Genomic DNA, 21806 nt, shown 5'->3' on the forward strand with positions numbered 1-21806 from the left:
TCCTTATATATACAACCTGCTGTAATATTTGATTGCAACAGTTAGAAACTATCAAAATACTGAGTAGCAGTATGCTATCTCTAAAACAGACATGGTAATACAACGTGCATCAAGATTTTTTTTTGTACAAACGAGACAGAGCGCACATTCATGAAAATTGATATATATTATTGAGAAACGTCGCATAAGTCCTCAAGTGATAAAACACCGCAAAACAATTCTCACTGTTTTGAATATTATAATTAACCCATGTGTTGATTAAATGAGGTCATACAATCACCTTAGAGTTTAGATAAAACTAAATCTAGATAAGAATACATGTATTTAAGTAAGTTATTACCTACCGTAAGAAAAGGGTTTGAATAAGATTTCATTCAAACATATAATTTAAGGAATACATATTGCAGCTACATGTAGTAGTAGATGCAGATGACATGGGGAGAACAAATAATACATTTTAGATGGGACATAAGATTTTGTTATGCTTGCATATATTCATCTTGGTATTTCTCTTAAAATTAATATTATTTATTGATTTTGTATGAAGTGCCGTATTGTCATTTTGGTGGAAGTCAGAAGCATCAGTGTATCTTCGATGCTTATGTTGCCGCAAAGGATATGATAGGGTGTGGTTCATTTAACCGGAAAGAATTTCTATCAGGTCAGCAGATCACATTATATTTTAGTTGCCTCTATGCCATCGAGAAGACGATTAGCTATGATGACTATATATGCGCAAAATTAGAAAATGAAAAAGATTGTATGTGATTATCTTGTGTATTTTGTAATATATGATTCTAAAATAAAGGTATACCATTTATAATAGGATACGATTATGAAATATTCATCATCGGAACCCACTGCTCAAAGGCCGTAATTTAAGCGCCGAGCATAGGCCTAAATTTTGCAACCCTCACTGACAATGGTGATGTCTCCATATAAGTGAAAATTCTTCGGCGGAACGTTAAATGATAATCAATGAATCAACCCGTGGTTTCCAACGATGTCAGATATTAAAGATATTCACTTTCCCAGCATACTAAATGACTTCAATATGACCATCATTGGTATGTTACAGTTAGAAGCAAAGTCTTCGTATGATGTTGAAATATAATTCACATGCCTATGTTCAAAAAGATACGTTAAATGAGTGAAAAATGATGAACGTCCAGACTCTAAAAAATATAGGCCCTCAATTGTTTTGAATCAAATGCCAAGGTCACGATTCAAGGTCAAAATACTTCCTCATAAGTAACTGTAAATTGTCAAGTCATGTATTAAGAAATGTTAGTTTAATAGATTTCATAGATGGTACTGGCATAATATTTCTTGCACATACATAGTAAGCAGAGCTAATATTGAACTGCAGAGAGGGGGGGGGGGGGGTAAGTCCTCATGAATCAATGATAAATTACAATCTTTATGTATCCTAATTAGTTTATTTAACTTGAACAATTTTTTCAGATCAATGATTCAATTTCAATGTCACACTTAATTCGATTGGCAAGGTGAAAAAATGTACATGATAGTTTGAAATAACTGAAATATTCAAATATGCATTTTCTAAATATGGTAGTTATTTTGATGAATTCTTAAGATATACAATGCAATTTGTGATACATGTACAATACACAAATAAAAATCATGCACATTTGAATAAAAAAAAAATAAATAAAAAAACCCCAAAACTATGCATTGATTTAATTATCTGTTACAAATTAAGAGTTTTTATAATTGAATAACATGCATGATGTATAACAAAATGAGATTTACTTGAAAAGAATGTGAACATCAAGTTTGTTGTTTTGTGATATTTTATTACCATAGCAACAATGTAATATAAATTATATATCAGTATTAATATTTTATCAACTATAACATTGACTTCAGTTGAATCTGTCTATAAAAGCATTTTTTTTTGGTCTAAAAATTTATTTACTTTGCATGGATTTCGAATTTGAAAAGAAATAGCAATTTTCGTTTCCATGGCAACCAACATGAATTCTCACATTAAACTTGTTAAAATTTAAAATCTAACATCAGCAGCAGTCGGTTATTAAGATTATATACTTTGAATACATAGAAAATTGTATTTGGAATTACATTGAAAAATGCATCTCTACTGTCATATCATGACGAAATGCATCATTTTGTTTCCATGGAAACACAGCTTAGATGGTAGATTCCCAAACATGTCTCATTGTTATATGATAGTACTCTATCTAATGTATGTTGTACAAGCATTTATATATTTCAAGCTGAATGCGGGAATTTTTATCCATCATTCAAATTTGCCTCTAAATTAGCTTTTTCAGAATGTATCAAACAACCCTCTTTTTCAGACAGAATGAAAATATAACAGAATTATTCAAACCTTTATCTAAATATCAAACTAAATAACAAAAATGCTATATAGTATCATTTGATAATGATTAAATAAGAACTAAAACAGCTTAATACAGTATAGTTGAATAAAAAATGGTCATTTTTCATGTGAAAATTGACTCTTTTGTGACCTGAATGGCATGCACGTGTTACCATGACAACAGAGTTGCATAGCAACCAAATTATGATGATTTTACATTACTTATGCCAGATTAAGTCGATGTGCCAAATTTGAAAAAAATCGGTGACAGTGCGTGCCGGACCCCTTATATAAATGTTTAAGTGGTTACAGAGAATGGCTCTTAATTGCTACAAATTTTTCAACTTTGTATTTGAAAGAAAGATAATATATCAGTCCAGTGATATGAGGAATTTTGTTTTGTTTTGAACAATTGAAAACATATTGTTTGGTATACATAATTATGAAATTAACAACTTTATTACACAAACTGAGAGGTGTTTCACCCAAAATAACATTACTAACATTAAAACCAATTCTTTTTTATGTTTTTTTTCTGAAAATATGCATGCAAAGATTATTCCACAGTGCTAAAGTATAAGAACAAGACATAAACATATGTTGCATTGTTTCTACATTTTCTTTACAAAACGAACAACAGTCATTTGAAATTATACTGATTTTCTTGGGGTAATATTTCGTAGGAAGAAGCTGGTAAAGAATTCGGTACTGCAACCACTGAACTTGGGTATCAGTACTTGTTTTAAAACAAACTTTAAACAGCTCTTTGACAGAAACATTGCCTTCTAAATGTAAAACTTGTACGGTACCAATTTTGATGCACCAGATGCGCATTTCGACAAATGATGTCTCTTAAGTGATACTCAACCGAAATGTTTGAAATCCGATATAACTATGAAGTTTTATATCTAAATATAGCCAAAAACAGCGTGCCAATCAAGTGGACAGATAATTCAGTGTTCCATTTTTGAATTGATTTGGGTATGAGATCATTACTATTTATCATATCATATAACACTCTGGAACATTTATCATTCAACAGTATAAATTCAAAGTAAAAAGGAATAAATGGTATACAATTTTCTTTAACATCTGATCTCTTAACAGACAAAGTCTTTAAAAACTTAGATATAGTACTGGTAATACTGTTGTATTGCATTGTGCATACATTTGCTAGTCTAAATTTTTGTGAAAAATCTTGTAGTAATAAAAAAAATTCCATCTTTATCTAAAAAGTCTCCAATTATTTTCACACCATGTTGATACCATGTTTTAACACAAATGTCTTTATTACCAACACACATATTTGTGTTATGCCATACTGGAATAGAACTGAGTTTTTGCATGAAATACTTTTCATCCATTGCTCGAATCATTGCTAACCATGATTGAAAAACATCACGCCAAAAATCATTGCTATGGTTTATAATAGTATAAATATATTCATCTCCAAAATCTATCATTTTTTTACCACCTCACTGCCATGTACTGCCAAAGAATATCCACCCATGGTTTGTGACTGTTTGTTAATCTTTTAATCCAAGAACATTTTAAAGACATTATAAAATTGTTCACCTCAACCATTTTCACGCAACCTTTTAAGTAATCTTAGGTGACAATTTGTCTCTTGACCTTGTCAATCTTTGAATTCCATATAAATTAAAAAAAAAAAACAGTTATTCAGAAAAGACAAGATATCTTTATCAGGATTTGGTAGTGTAATAAACAGATGGTTTAGCTTAGGTAAAATCAGTGATTTGGTGACTGTGACTCGACCAATGGGGGTGAGTATTCTTCTATTCCACTGGCGTATCAACGCTTTAATTTTTGGTATCTGAATATTATAATTTAAATCGACTATTTTTTTTCATATCCACAGAAAATTCTATTCCTAGTAAGTTGAAAGTAGTGCATCCCCTCTCTAGTTTCCATCTTGTGTGGTGATATACTTGACTAGAGAATTCTTCAGAGCCTATCCAAACAATTTTTGTTTTTGAGCTGTTTATTTTTAATCCAGAGAAACTTGATTAGTAATCTATAGTGTCAAGTGCAGCAAAAAGAGATTTTGGTGAACCATCAAGAGCCAAAGTTGTGTCGTCAGGGAAATTTTGTGTTCCTTACCATTTACTATTATACCTTTGATATCTGTATTCTGTTTCAGAAGAATAGCTAAAATTTCTGCACAAAGAATAAATAAATAAGGAGGAATAGGGTCGCCTTGTCTACAGCCGCTCTGTATATCAAATTGCTCTGATAGGAAACCACTTTGTAATACAGATGCTTTAATATTTGTATTTAAGGTTTATATCCAAGTAATTATGCAATCCCCAAAACCAAAATAACTTAAAACCTTATATATAAAATTCAAAATCTATCAGTACAAGTAAACCTGGTGTGTTGCTGGGTTCAGTGAAAGACATGAGATCATACACATACCTAGTGTTTTCTCCTATGTACCGGCCTTTTATAAACCCAGATTGAGTTTCCGATATCAAATAATCTAAGGTAGATTTTATTCTATAACTGAGACACCCCGATATAAGTTTATAAAGCACATTTAGAAGAGTAATTGAACGCCAGTTTTTCAGAAATTGTCTGGCTTTGTCATCTTTTGGCAAACATGTAATAATCCCCAGTCTTTGTGATAAAGGGAGTTCCATTTTCTCAAAAATATGATTAACAGCTGATATAATGTGGTTTTTGAGGTCCTTCCAAAACAATTAAAAAAATTCTACGGTGGAGCCATCACTTCCTGGTGATTTATTATTTTTTATATTTTTAAGAACTGTATATATTTCACTTTCATATATCTTGTCATCCAAAGAGTTTGAAGCTGTCTTGTCTTACCTAGGGGTGTCCGAGACATTTATAAAATCTTTCAAATTTATATCTAAGAGATCTGAATCTTTACATGTGTAAAGAGTTTCATAAAAATCTTTGACATGATGAAGAATATCCGCTTGGTCATATATGACCTGATCTTTATGTGTTTCTACTTTTTTGATAGTTTTGTTTAAAAAATTACGGGATTCTAAATAACAGAAATATTTACTAGGTTTTCCCCCTTCTTCTACCCATTTAGCCCGCGATCTAATGATGTGACCTTATAATTTTTCCTTCCTTACAATTTCAAGTTCAACCTTTTTTTCCTCTAAAAGTTTAAAATTAATGTTATAGTCCGACTCTATGATTTCAATCTCTTCCAGTAATTTTTTTTCAAGCCTGTCTCTTTCTTTTTTCTTAAAAGAAGAGTGTGAAATTGTTATACTTCGAATTTCCATGAGAACTTCGAGAAAAATACTATGATTGTTGTCTGTATTGAATCTCTCTCTTTATTGATTTGGGATGTTAATGGTAAACGAACACATAAGGTTTACGGCAGCTAAGAAAAATTAAGGCCCGTCACCATCAACTTCCTATATGTATATAGAAATATCCCACTATCACTTGGGTATGGTATCTACGTTCCTCAAATGTTTCGAAAAACAAGCGCATTAGTGTTTGGCTAATTTTGGTTTCTAATTCCGCATTGACTCAAAACAATTTACCAACTTAAAGTTTAAATATATGCACGGGTGGCAACACCTTATAATCAAATTTGCCATATAACGTGAACCAATGTTGAAAAGTGACTATCGCATTAAATTCTACTTTTTGGAACCTCTTTTTACTGTGCCCTAATTGGAACCTAACTTGATTGGACTTTAAACCACCAACCCGTGCGGAATTCAGTTTGGACACGACAGTCTAGTAGGATTGACGTTTTCATACTTCTCTGCATATCAGTTTATATTGATCAACAAACCTTTTTCCGATTCTATGCATGGCGTATACATGATACAGCATATGATCCAGCTTTTCTGAGGTAAGGTGTTTTATTTACTACTCAGCAACTTGTGTATTGTTTTATGTCATTTTAACTGTCCTAAAGCATCCAGTTACTGAGTTCCTTAGTGTTAACTTAATTCCATGCATGTGATTTTCATTCGTTTCAAAATGGTACTAATTTAAACAAGTGTTCAGTGTATGGTGCAGTAATATAGTCATAAATTAGATTTTGTCCAATATCTGTAAATGCATAGCAAAGCAATGTAAAACTTCAATGTCTTTGTGGGGTCTTTCCAATAGACAAAAGTATAAATGTATAGTCTTAAACAGAAGACATGTCCAGGATGTTATCTGCAAATAAGATAATTTTATGTGTGTATTTATGTGTAATGTAACGCCACTCAGTGCGTATAAGTAATATATTACATTCTATGGATGTGTATCAAAACAGGTCCTCTCCCTGTGGTCTACTACAGTTACCCTCATATAACCAGTGTATGCAGGATGTGAAGAGTAATCGTATAGTACAAGGACAATCAAACTCCAGGAGTGGGTACATCCATCAAACCCAGAGATGTCTTCGCTAATGAGCCAAGATCATAGACACTTGTGGAATTAGGATTATGTTCTTTATGAGATATTGTACATAATAAACTCTTTATATCTACATTGTGACTTTTTAATGTGTTAGCTTGATATGGTTACAGCCAGTTTGTCCATCTGTGATAGTGACCAGTAAATTCTTAGAACTATGGTTGTTAGATTGTCAACTTTACATTTAGGTATATCAACCACGTTTTACCTATTAACAAAATCATTTTCATTCATACATCGATTCGATATATCAAAAAAAGAAATAAAAAACACCACATATACCTCTCCACCTGCTTCGTACTTGTGTAATAATTGAACACACGTAAAACAAGAATTTGCTTCAGTTGAGAGATATGGACATCATATGCAGGTGATACTAGAATATTATTACATAAATAGGGGAAGATGACGATGGAGAAGGTGAACTCATCCTGTTTGTCATACAGTTGAATTGTAAGTTTGCCGTTAAAACTGACATGAATTATTAAATCTAGTGTAATTCTATAGATCCGCCATATTTCTCTGATAATCCGCCATATTAGTTTGATATTCTGTCGTTATATGTATCAGTTTCGCATGGTATACAATGTATAAGGGGACGGGTTTCGTTACGCTTCACTTCACACCAGTGTCTTCGATTTACCTGTGTGAGTAGCTTCGACAGGTAACAAGTACATATCCGATACTAACTTATAGGTCATTAAACTTTGAAACTATTTGTTGTACTCAATATTAGACTATATTGATAGCATTTTCATCAATGTATTTCGTGGATTTAAGAATAACTCGTCATTTTGATAGAATATATATATCTTGATACCTTGTCGAAATGGATCAAAAGTATAATAGGAGTATCAAAATCCAGCATTAGGCACATCCAAACGAAAGTACGTACAATCTATTTTTTCCGTGTAAACCAGAATTAATAAAAGAATTAGATAGCTTACATGAGGAATGTGTCTTGGTTCTAACTGAAAAAGCTTGTAACAAAATTTTGTTTGCTTTTAAGGCTCATTATTACAACTGTATTTTAAACAAACTTGGCATTAATTCTACTTTTGGTAAGCGTAGTTATCCTTCAACTACCCTTTCCAAAGTTTAAATTCTTCAAAATCATGCTTCAGTTTTAGACACAATTGATGTACCAATTTTAGACATATTCAATATTCTAGTCAATGGTAATGTTCTATAGGCATTGTCTGAAATTTTGGGAATATGACTTCAACGTTCAGAGGTGTGTATTTTCTAATGGATTGCCATATAAATAACAAAAATCGACCTCATAACAAGTTTTTTGTAATATTTCATTTAAAATAAAACACTAGTTTTTGTTAATGATTAACATACATAGTTGAATTTTGATCATAAAATGGACATAGAACATTTCATTTGAGAGGAGTTTGATTTGATTTCAAAATTAAAATGTTTTTGGACATAGAACACTTAGGTGTAAATAAACGAATTTTTTTTCACTCTTTGGACTTAAAAATACTTTCTTTACAACTGAAAACAATATGACACATTTCTAATGCATTTTATTGAAAAAAAAAGTCAATTCAAACATTTTTAAAAAATCAAAACACTACTAACAATATCAAAAACTATTTAGAACATTATATTAAACTGTGTAGCTCTTTGGACTCAGAAATTCATTTTGTTCAAATGAATGAAAGGTGAAGATAACGAACAGCGATAAATCTCAGAACTCCTATAAGCAACACAAAATAGATAGTTAGGCAAACACGGACCCCTGGACACACCAGAGGTGGACTCAAGTGCCTAGGAGGAGTAAACATCCCATGTCGACCGGTCAAACTCGCCGTGAGCCCAATATAATGTGAAGCATTTTAAATGCAGCTTAAAGTCGATTAAAACATTTTTGAAAAATCAAAACTACAACATCAAAAGTAATTTTCAATACAATGTAAATGGCAACGATAATAAACTCTTTCCACAAAATTTGATATTAGGACATTCTTGTCTGGTTTTGTATACAAAAATCGAATAATTTATAGAATTTATTTTTCCTTTGTAATTTTAAACAATATATACATGTACAAAACCAAATTGTTTTTAAGATGATAAAATACAATAAATTTCAAACGAATAAATCAAATTAGATTTAATTGGCAGGAACATATTTTAAACTTGCCTATTCTGAGAATCAAATCATTTATTTGGAATGTATTTCTGTAACACAATGAACACATTCAATGTCCATTAGCGACGAGCAGTGATCATAAATCATGACAAAGCACTAAATTATATTTTTGTCACATAAACACACAAAAATGATCGTTTTGTAAACAACACAACACACACACACACACACACACACACACACACACACACATTATCTACTTTAACTCTAACAGTCCCTGTATATGTATAATTTCACTTCTTTTGGTTTTTTGATAATTTGCGTGACATTTCAAAATATTCCTTGCCTTGTGCAGGCATACATTTCAGCATGGACACATACTATTTCTTTCTTCTTGGCTAGACGGTAAGTTTCCTCGACTTCAAAAATTAATTCACATTCAGAAAATCCTTCAATCCATATATTCAAATCCTAAATTGTTAGGGCGAGGCGGGAGAGAGGTCGATGCAGTTCAAAACCAGGTATTTTTTCTGTCTGATAGACAAAAAGGCGACCACTTCGATTATTCTAATTTTGCATGTAAACAAGGAAAAATAATGTGTGCATAAAGTCCACGTTAAGTATCAGAATAGTATATTTCATTCAAACTTGAAAATAAACATTAAATTAACTTTATTCGTTCCTGTCTTGTACTATAATAATCTTTATTTAAGAAATGAAATTTCACTTTTAAAAACAATCAGCCTGAAAATCTGCATATGCTAATTGTTAAAAGTAGTTTTTAAATACAATTTTCTATATTACATATGGATATTATATTCTCCAAACTCCTCGTGTGGTTTTTAATGTCGATAATAAGTTTAACAGTGTTCAACTTTTATCAAGATTGAAGAGATTCATTGCGTTTGAACATAAGCAGAATAAACTTTTTGAAAAGAGATATATGTATTCTGCATTTTCAATGTTAAATTTAGTATATATTTGCAATTAACACATTTCAATTATTTTTTTTTCTTCTCTTTTTTTCACTTTGTTTTTTACATTTCTTAAGTTTCACAAGTTTAAACGATCGGAATCTGTAAAATTTTATTTTCACGGTTTTCAGTAACTCTAATGATCAAGTGTGAAAATAAATGTGACACCGTAATCGTAAACAAGAATACAACTTTTAAAGTTTAGGCATTGCTTTGTTAAATCAACCACAGAGAAAAAGGAATTTATTGTATGAAGTTTGTTAAATCAACATCAAAGTCGTCCGACTCACGATCGTATTACCAGATATCTCTTGATATTTTACATTGCTTATAGGTGTTATAAGATTGCTCATTGTTCATTATCTTCAACGTTCATGTTTTTTATTCATATAGAAAGCATTTGTATACATTTCTACTTTTATTCTTATCTGTATGATGGTTTCAAGGACCTTCAACCATCTGATGTAAGTATGCTATTCATTTTTTGTAAACATTCATATAATGTATGTTTGAAAACAGATTTAGCAAACAAACAAAAACACACAGTAAATATATTCATAAAATAATGTATGACATATGTATTCGAATATGTAACGCAAGTGTTCGTGTGTACATGTGTCATATTTGGTTTTACAATATGTATAGTATGTGGTCAGAATGCGTGTCTGATTTGTAATGTATGTGTCAGGTATGTGAACTGTATGTATTATTTGAGAACAGATACATTTAATGGCTTAAATATATTCTCAATAACCTGCAGTGCATTATCTATATCAATGTTATTCATGAAATGATATACAACCACTGCTATTTCATAATTTCTAAAGGGATTCATGAATAAGTGTGTATAGAAATAGTATATATTTGATGCTATTTACATTATGTTATCAAACAGGAAATAATGTTTTAAAGTTTTTATAATTTTCATTACTCTCTGTTATATTCACCCTTGCATTGTAAATAATTGGTATCTATATCAAAATACTTACAGTGTATGTAAATTTGTCAAGATCGGTTGGTACCAGTGTGTATTGAATTTGAGAGCTGAACAGAAAGCACATGCCTTAGGCCTACATGTTACAGTGCGTAGCTTCGATATAACCATTTTCTCGCAGTCTATCTACGTATTTGTCCAAGTGCTTGTTTGAAAGAGTACAGGGACAAAACCTACTGTTTTTTATTGGAAAGTCGTTGTGCCGACAAAAAATATTCAAGGAAGTTTTGTGTAGCTAGTGTAGGGCGGGTTATCATAAGTCTCTGAGGACACCAGTTAACTACATTCAAAATGATGACAGCAGCATTAAAAATCACGAGAACGATGATTCTGAATAAAGTATTCAAGAACCATCTAACACTAACTCTGTCCCATAAATACTGTGTTGTTGTAGAAAAATGTGAAGGAGTGAGATTCTGTGGTATCCCACTGAGTGAAATAACACAGGCTTTCATACACAATTCACTTTTTGTAAATATAAAGACAAGGTGTTGCTCCCCTCATTTAGAAGGACAACATTTTTCACAAACTGTTTTGGTAGCTTTGAAATCCAAGAATTCAACGTCTTATTTCAATCGTACTGATATACTTTCACTTCTTGAGATTGTGAGGACAACTCTGTCAAGGACTGCTGTGTTAAATTTTGACAACGCTTCATCATTGACTGAAGACGATTATTACAACATGACAGACTAAACAAAAGATCAGTTTGAAGATTTAGCAGCTTTGCCACTTCCATTCGTCATTCAAACATCAGATCAGTCCGAGCATACATAGCTGCACTTCTAACAAAGCTAAGGACAGTTTGCCCAACCATATTCTTGGAACAATATTTTCCTTGAAAAAGTGTCAGGTTCAACGATGTGTTCAGAGAGCAAGACCCCCCCCCCCCCCAAAAAAAAACAAAAAAAAAAAAACTGTTCGTTTTTCGAAACGATGGATTTCATCACATCAGTTATGATGAATTAGCAAACAAACAAAAACACACAGTAAATATATTCATAAAATAATGTATGACATACGTATTCGAATATGTAACGCAAGTGCTCGTGTGTACATGTGTCATATTTGGTTTTACAATATGTATAGTATGTGGTCAGAGTGCGTGTCTGATTTGTAATGTATGTGTCAGGTATGTGAACTGTATGTATTATTTGAGAACAGATACATTTAATGGCTTAAATATATTCTCAATAACCTGCAGTGCATTATCTATATCAATGTTATTCATGAAATGATATACAACCACTGCTATTTCATAATTTCTAAAGGGATTCATGAATAAGTGTGTATAGAAATAGTATATATTTGATGCTATTTACATTATGTTATCAAACAGGAAATAATGTTTTAAAGTTTTTATAATTTTCATTACTCTCTGTTATATTCACCCTTGCATTGTAAATAATTGGTATCTATATCAAAATACTTACAGTGTATGTAAATTTGTCAAGATCGGTTGGTACCAGTGTGTATTGAATTTGAGAGCTGAACGGAAAGCACATGTCTTAGGCCTACATGTTACAGTGCGTAGCTTCGATATAACCATTTTCTCGCAGTCTATCTACGTATTTGTCCAAGTGCTTGTTTGAAAGAGTACAGGGACAAAACCTACTGTTTTTTATTGGAAAGTCGTTGTGCCGACAAAAAATATTCAAGGAAGTTTTGTGTAGCTAGTGTAGGGCGGGTTATCATAAGTCTCTGAGGACACCAGTTAACTACATTCAAAATGATGACAGCAGCATTAAAAATCACGAGAACGATGATTCTGAATAAAGTATTCAAGAACCATCTAACACTAACTCTGTCCCATAAATACTGTGTTGTTGTAGAAAAATGTGAAGGAGTGAGATTCTGTGGTATCCCACTGAGTGAAATAACACAGGCTTTCATACACAATTCACTTTTTGTAAATATAAAGACAAGGTGTTGCTCCCCTCATTTAGAAGGACAACATTTTTCACAAACTGTTTTGGTAGCTTTGAAATCCAAGAATTCAACGTCTTACTTCAATCGTACTGATATACTTTCACTTCTTGAGATTGTGAGGACAACTCTGTCAAGGACTGCTGTGTTAAATTTTGACAACGCTTCATCATTGACTGAAGACGATAATTACAACATGACAGACTAAACAAAGGATCAGTTTGAAGATTTAGCAGCTTTTGCCACTTCCATTCATCATTCAAACATCAGATCAGTCCGAACATACATAGCTGCACTTCTAACAAAGCTAAGGACAGTTTGCCCAACCATATTCTTGGAACAATATTTTCCTTGAAAAAGTGTCAGGTTCAACGATGTGTTCAGAGAGCAAGACCCCCCCCCCCCAAAAAAAAACACTGTTCGTCTCTCGAAACGATGGATTTCATCACATCAGTTATGATGAATTTGCAGATCTTCATACTACTCCTCAGGCTAGATATCTTTTATTTGGCAAGAATGAAAAGTCAGCAATTTTAGTTATCGATGGAACATATATTTTCATTCAAAAAAAATTATATCTATAAGTCCCAACGCCAGTCGAACAGTCTGCACAAGCATCGTCCTTTGGTGAAGCCAATGGTCATCGTTGGAACTGATGGATATATACTGTCTGTATTAGGCCCATACTTTTCAGATGGTAAGCATAATTATGCAGCAATTAAAAAGCACATGATCACTTTAAACGCCAAGAGATTGAATGATTGGCTTCAGGAAAATGATTTGAGCATAATAGATAGAGGTTTTCGGGATGTGGTGGAGTTTCTTGAGGAACAGGGATTGTCAGTACATATGTCAATGTGTTTGAAGAAGGGTGTCAAACAACATTCTACGGAAAATGTAAATGCTAGTCACCTTGTTATAAAAACCAGATGGATTTGTCGAGAGTGTGAATGGAAGGCTGAAGCAGTGGCAAGTTTTCGACAAAGTTGCTTCTAATCATTACATACCATATATCGGTGAATTAATTAGATTGGTTTCAGCAATATGAAATAGATATCGACCGCCGCTTGCAAGACAAAATCCAGACGGTGTCAAATTAGCAGAGGCAATGCTTGAAAAGAGTAAACAGGGAAACCATATCCAGAGTCTGTTAGAACAAGAAGGCTTGCTGAAGAAGAGATCAGTGTATACAGTTGTAGACGGATCGTCTGACCCGCTGAACGACTTCACTGTACTTACTGAGGAAAAACTGCGTCAAATCACATTAGACATTTATCAATTAGAGGAAGCGCCATTATATGCGATAGCGCAAATGAAGAAGAACAACTCATACGACCTGAATGTTTGTAAAATCAAAGAAAACCTTCTAAACATCAAAATGCAGTCTCGTCACAGAAATAGTATCTCACACACTTTGTTGGTACAGAACAACTTAGATGGAGAAATAACTGGATGGTACTGCACGTGCAAAGTTGGAGTCAGAGTGGCAAAATATGCCCATGTTTCCAGTGTACTTTGGTACCTAGGGTATCAAATGTTACAAGGACAACAGTATGATTCAGGCTTAATTTTTCCTAAATCTTTATTATATGCTAGTGATATTCCGCAAAGTGATTTTGACTGTAGTTCTGTTATGGAGGAGTAAAACACAGTTTTCTGAGTGTAACACTCCCCTAATTATTGATAACAGAATGTTAGTTAATTGTTGACGTGATACTGACGTTTGATTGCTTAGAAACAAATGATACAGATAATTAAATGTTGGTGAGCTATTTGTTAATGTACAACGTTTTGAAGTTGGCTATGGAATTTATTTCTTTTGTTTTAAAACAAGTTTGTTTCAAATCTTACTGGATGGTATAGTAAAACACAACATAACGTCACTATCAGTTAACATGACGTCACAATCAGTTGTTATTTTCACTAGAGAAAATATAAATTATGATTTTATTTTTGGTTAAATGGATAAATATTAGCATTTCATTGTTGAAAGTGTAATAAATCAGTTTTATTTAATGCCATATGTTAGATGTATATATTTACAATATGAACTGTTGCTAAGGAATACTTGTGCATAACTAAGGAAAATATGACTATTGAACACCTAAAAAAGTACTATCGTTAATTTTTGTTCAAATACAAGGTGATGGAATTTGAAATTGATAAAATGTTATCATTCCAGTTTAAAAATTTGAACTTTCGGTCTTGCATTTAAAATATATATGGAAATGAACAATTTCATTGTTGATATGTTCAATGCTTTGTTAAGCAATCAATATTAAAGGTATCAAAGTAAATCATGTATTTTTTTATCCACACATGTGTACTGTAGATAGAAATGAGTAAATTTGAAAATCGGCCATAAATGCCTCTTGTCCTATCTAGCCCTTTATTTCCTCACAAACTGATTTAATACACAGCAACATATTGTTTGCACAAAATGTGGCTTTAAACATAACATTTAGATACATTAACGGTGATTTATCTATTACAATGATCATTTTCACTGATATGTCGATAAGACATACTCCTGTCAGCTTCAAATAAAAACCACATACTGTATTCAAGTGAGTAAGTATCCCCTATAAACCGTTCACACCCGCCGTTAGCCATATATCTTGATCAGGTGAACGGAGTTATCCGTAGTCAAAATCAATGTGCCAAGAACGGTTTAAAAATTGGTATGATACACGTCAGATAACATTTGACTCAATGATAGGTTGTATTGGCAACTAGATCTTTATAACGACCATAGAATTTGCGAAATGCTGAATTTAAACGAGACTGTTGAAACCCCTGTACTATCAACTTCTTTGTCATCGATTTAGAAACTGACAATACACAGAACAGGCTCCTGTGTATCGAATCAGTTGAGAGATATTAACATTATTTGCAGGTGATGATGGAATATTGCGATACAAATATGACAACTTAACGATGCGAAAGCTGAAATCATTCCGCTTATCAAAAGGTTGACGTGTTTGTTTGCCGTTAACATCTACTTTCAATAAAATATAAAGCATAAAGCATGAGTGGACGACTCTGTGGTGTCTTTTGTTTAGAGTTCGCAGGGAATCGACACATGAATGGAAGTGTTTGTTGTTAATACATGAAACTTCGATGTATCTAAATGTCGAATTGCATTGCATGACACAGCAAGAGATTGTTTCTTCTCATGTAGAGGTTTTTGAATAGATTCTGCTTCATAGGATAAAAACAGGTCAGCTAATAAAGGAGCAAAATTGTTGCCCATGGTAAATTACAATATACTGTAGGACGAACTGCTCACCAAAGACCACGAAGATATTGTCAATGAAGCACTTACTGAATACAGCAATGCAACTTTGTTTGTTAGGGTTTTTATAGTTTAGGAATCTTCATATTCATTTAACCCATTGACTGGGATATTAAATGTGTCAAAACTGACAGGTTCGTATATAATACAGTTGTAATAATAAGCCTTACAAAGAAATAGTGTTACAAGCGTTGTCAGCTGCAACCAAAACATATTCCTCATATAACCTATCTAATTCTTTTATCACCTCTGGTTTACTAAACACGAGGGCTATATGGTAGGTACTTTTGCTTTTAAGTAAAACTTATACGGTACTAATTTTGATGCACCATATGCGCATTTCGACAAATAATGTCTCTTCAGTGATGCTCAACCAAAATGTTTTACAGCTATTATAGCCAAAAACAGCGTGCCAATAAAGTAGAGTCAAATTCGTCTAAGGATAAGAGCTATGCATGAGGGAGATAATCCTTAATTTTGAAATGAATTTCTAAATTTTATAACAGCAATTCAATATACTTCCGTATTTTCAAGCTAGTAACGAAGTACTTAGCTACTGGGCTGTAAAGACCCTCGGGGACTAACAGTCCACCAGCAGTGGCCTCGACCCAGGGGTCATAATGTAAAACTTATACGGTACTAATTTTGATGCACCAGGTGCGCATTTCGACAAATAATGTCTCTTCAGTGATGATCAACCGAAATGTTTGAAATCTGAAATAACAATGAAGTTTCAGAGCTATTATAGCCAAAAACAGCGTGCTAAAAAAGTAGATTCAAATTCGTCTAAGGATAAGAGCTATGCATGAGGGAGATAATCCTTAATTTTGAAATGAATTTCTAAATTTTATAACAGCAATTCGATATACTTCCGTATTTTCAAGCTAGTAACGAAGTACTTAGCTACTGGGCTGTAAAGACCCTCGGGGACTAACAGTCCACCAGCAGTGGCCTCGACCCAGGGGTCATAATGTAAAACTTATACGGTACTAATTTTGATGCACCAGATGCGCATTTCGACAAATAATGTCTAATGCGGGATTTTAATATTCCTCTTATACTTTTAATCCATTCTGAAAATATAGCAAGCCCTTTCCTATATACTCCATCGTCTGACATATTCTTCGACATAATTCATAATAGGTATGGACTTCTCTCACCATTTGAAAAACCGAGATTATCTGTATTTATGACTTTTAGAATAAGTGATTTGAGGTCTTCATATTCAACTATATCAACATCACTAATAATGACATGCCCAGCTGAACTATAGTTGAAAAAGAGAAGAATAATATGTTGGTGGATTACGTAGAAAATGGTCTATATCTAAGCACTGCAAAGTTTGTTTACAATTAGAAAGTTTAAATGCAATAGTAGAAGTATAGTTGTAGGAAATACTATGTGTATCTCTATCAAATAAATGTAAATTGATATTTTCTAAGTATGTCAATATACATGTATCAGATTATCCTGATAAAGGACTTTTCACACGCTTGCTACATACTGTGATATGTGTACTGCAAATGTCAGCGTCCATGTGCAAACGTATAAAAACAAATAAAAATTATCCACACTTTCGGCTAAAGTGTCCACGCTTTTTCTAATATACTACTCTGTTTCGATATCTTTATTCTTTTTTTATCAGGATATATAAGACATTGTGCTACAACCAGTCCAATGTGGCACACGTGTCTTGGGTTTATATAGGAAGAGTAAGACAAAGGCTCAGAAAAAAAGACGAAATTGCTCTATTTAGTTTTTTTTAAACACTTATGTCTAATTAAAATATTATTAGAATTTTAATTTAGGAAATGCAAACTTTGATTATAGATACTTGTTATTGAAGTCATCATATCGCTATTAGCTTACCAATGCCTCAAAAACGACACACTTTTATGTCAAGCATTGCATTTCACATTCTTAGATGTATAAAGTACAAACTAAAACACTTAATGCAAGGTGAAGATAACGAACAGTGATAAATCTCATAAGTCCTACAAGCAATGCAAAATAGATAGTTGGGCAAACACGGACCCCTGGACACACCAGACGCGGGATCAGGTGCCTAGGAGGAGTAAGCATCCCCTGTTGACCGGTCACACCCGCCGTGAGCCCCATATCCTGATCAGGTAAACGGAGTTATCCGCAGTCAAAATCAGTGTGCCAAGAACGGCTTAACAATCGGTATGAAACACGTCAGACAGCATTTGACCCAATGCGAGGTTGTATTGACGAACTAAATCGTTATAACGACCATAGAATTTGCGAAATGCTGACTTCAATCGAGACTGTTGAAATTCCTGTACCATCAACTTGTTTGTCAGTAGCTTACCTCGATTTAAAATCTGACTATACCAAGAACAAGCTCTTGCATATCGAATCAGTTGAGATATATAAACACCATATGCAGGTGATAATGGAATATTGCTACATAAATGTGGGAAGTTGACGATGGAGAAGCTGAAATCATCCCGTTTGTCATACAGTTGAGTTGTTAGTTTGCCGTTAATGTCTACTTTCAATAAAATATCTAAATATGAAGCAGAAGTGGACGACTTTGTGGTGTCCTTTATCTCGAGCTCACAGGGATATATCAAATCGACATATGAATGAAAGCTATCATTGTTAATAGACAAAACGTCATCGATATATTTAAAAGTCGAAATGAAGGTCACAGCGAGAGATTTTTTCTTCTCACGTAGAAGTTTTTGAATAGATTCTGCTTCATATGAATATAAAAACAGGTCAGCTAACAAATGAGCACAATTCGTGCCCATGGGAATTCCAACAGACTGTTGGAAGACCTGATCACCAAAGACCACGAAGATATTGTCAATGAGGAACTCTAGCATATTTTTTATTTCAACTTCAGAGTACTTGTGCGTGGAATCAGAGTGGTGCTTAACAAAGTAAGTTTTTGAATGACTGATCACTAGATATGAATATTTCCGTTTTCCGTTTTTGTTGAAGAAGCAACTGTCTATGATGTCAAAAAGTCCAGTCTTTAATTTATCGCGAGGAATGGTTGTGTATAGTGTTGAAAATTCATAGGTTTTAATGCTATTGATTTGGGAAAAATTCTGTGATTTCAAGTTTACTAAAAGTTCTTTAGAATTTTTTAGAATCCGCATTTGATTAACACCACTTCTGGCATATGTAGTCGCACAGTAAGTTTGAAGTTTCTCCTTCACAGCTGTTAACATTTTCGTGAGGAGCAAAGATAGGGGCTTGGTAGAGCACTTACTGGATCCAGCAATGTATCTTTGTGTGTAAGGGTTTTAATGCTTATACAACAATATTGATATTACAAATCGCATTTTCCTCTATGAATCAACCAATTTCAGCGCAACATACAATCCGTTCATATTGAATATGAACGGATTATGAATTTGTTTAAAGCACGCAACTTATTTTCAATTTTCAAGCTTTGAAACATTTTATAAATCAGAGAATTAAAATGAACTCTTAAATGAAAAGGCCGTTATATTCTGTGGTACATGGGAGAGATTCTGAATTGTTTTGCAATCTTTTCAAACATATCACATTTCTCATTTTTTAAAGATGATAATCTGACAATAAACTAAACTATAAAATGAGGTGATCTAATTTGTGGACCTGAGTGATGAATGGACATGTTATGTTAATTCATTGATCAACAAATGATAGAGGATACTAGAACAGTCTCCTGCCGACTACGGCTTAAGGAACATTTCTCCCGCAAGGACTTTAAATATAACAGAGCCTCCCCCAACCCCAAGATGCAGCTGAAATTCTAATATAGCAACCTCTCTACAGACCCAGAAACACTTGGGAACCACCTTTAGGCAAATGTGAAAAAAACTTGTATGTGAGAAGAAAAAATATCTTAATGTTGCCTTCATCATCAGAGTTATATGTCGTCAAAATCAATGTACCAGGAACGATCTAACAATCGGTATCATAAAAGTCGGACAACAATTCACCCAGTAATATGTTTGTAGCAACCACTAATGATGTTAAATCCAGTAATGATAAATTTTGCATTAACGGATGTATTAATATTTGCTAATGCAAAAACTTTAATGATGGTCCATCATAACTATAAATCATTCACCAATGGAAAAACCTTTTTTTTTTCATTGGAGGACAAACGAATAATCCATCACTTTGTATCAAATAGCAATTGTTAGACTCAAGATGAAATTGATTGATTACGTTTGAACATAAGCAGAATAAAATATTTTCAAACAAAACATACATTCTGCATTTTCAATGTTAAATTTAGTACATATTTGTAAGTAACACATTCAAATTAATTTCTTTTTCGCATTTGTTTAAGTTTCAGATCGTTTAAACGTTTAAACGATCGGAATATGTGAAATTCGATTATCTCGGTTTTCAGTACTTCTAATGGCCAAGCGTAAAAAAAAATTATGACACCGTAATCGAAAACAGGAATACATCTCTTAAAGTTTAACCATTGCTTTATTAAATCGATAACAGAAAGAATGAATTTCTTGTATGGATGTAGTTAAAATCACCATCAAAGTCGTCCGATTCACGATCGTATTACCAGAGAGATCGATCGAGATTTTATATTGCTTATAGCTATTATGAGATTGATTATTGTTCGTTATCTTCAACTTCCGTGTTTTTTATTCATATAGAAAACATGCGTATACCTGGTTACTTTCATTCTTATATGTATGTTGATTTCAAGGAGTTTTAACCATATAAGGTAAGTATGCTATTCATTTGTTGTAAACATTCATATAAAATATGTTTGAAAATAGATTTGTCAAGCAAACAAAAACATACGTTAAACATATTCATAAAACAATGCATGACATACATACTCGAATATAGAACGCATGTTCTCACGCGTAGATGTGCCATATTTGTTTTTACAATATGTATATTATGTGGTTAAAATGCAGGCGTGATTTGCAATGCATGTGTCAGGTATGTGAAATGTATGTATTATTTGAGAACAGAGACATTTTATGATTTAGATATATTCTCAATAGCCTGCAGTGCATTATCTATATCAATGGTATTCATGAGATGATATGTAGCCACTCATTTCATAATTTTTAAAGGGAATCGTGAATAAATGTATAAAGAAATATCATATATTTAATGTTATTTACATTATGTCATGAAACAGGAAATAATATTTTAAAGTTTTTATAATGTCCATTACTCTCTGTTGTATTGTAAATAATTGGCATCTATATCAAAATACTTACAGTGTATGTAGATTTGCCAAGTCCTCGAAGATTCCAGTTTGCAACGTTGCTATGTTATTGTCAACCAGATATCTGAATTAGAAATATTTTCTGATTAATTTTGATTGATCAACACTACAGTATTAAAGGACTGGATTGGACAAACTACAAAAACTGGCTCCCATTTTCCTTGAAAATTACATATGTGTAAAAATTACAATTAATGGAGCAAATCTTCTAATTTCTATCCTATCTTGTTGTAACCAGATTTGTTTTATTTTTACCAAACATTTTGCTTTAGCATGATATTGGGCTCCAATTTTAGTATAATTTGGAAAAGATTGGAAATTTATCGATTTTCAAGCACTTATATTGAGTTTTTTATACGATGAGCAAGAACCTAAACCACGACTATATTTGGACAATATATTTGTCTGAATACATAATAATTTTCTGCATAAAAGTTTTCGTGGTTTGCTATCTTGCTCATATTAATAATTAATAGAACAGTTGTTGTTATGT

The 21806-nt window shown here is 32.6% G+C and overlaps 1 protein-coding gene and 1 long non-coding RNA gene across 2 annotated transcripts in view; one reads left to right on the forward strand and one right to left on the reverse strand.

Annotated features, from left to right (window-relative positions):
* Nucleotides 1-21806, reverse strand: part of LOC130046610 (leucine-rich repeat transmembrane protein FLRT3-like) — a 148461-nt gene that overhangs the window by 51648 nt on the left and 75007 nt on the right. The window lies entirely within an intron of this gene.
* LOC130051070 (uncharacterized) lies at nt 6096-6862 on the forward strand. Its single transcript, XR_008799487.1, has 2 exons — nt 6096-6230; nt 6645-6862. It is a non-coding gene; the product is annotated as an uncharacterized LOC130051070 (long non-coding RNA).

This window comes from Ostrea edulis, chromosome 10, assembly GCF_947568905.1.
Source record: "Ostrea edulis chromosome 10, xbOstEdul1.1, whole genome shotgun sequence".
Lineage (NCBI taxonomy): Eukaryota > Metazoa > Mollusca > Bivalvia > Ostreida > Ostreidae > Ostrea > Ostrea edulis.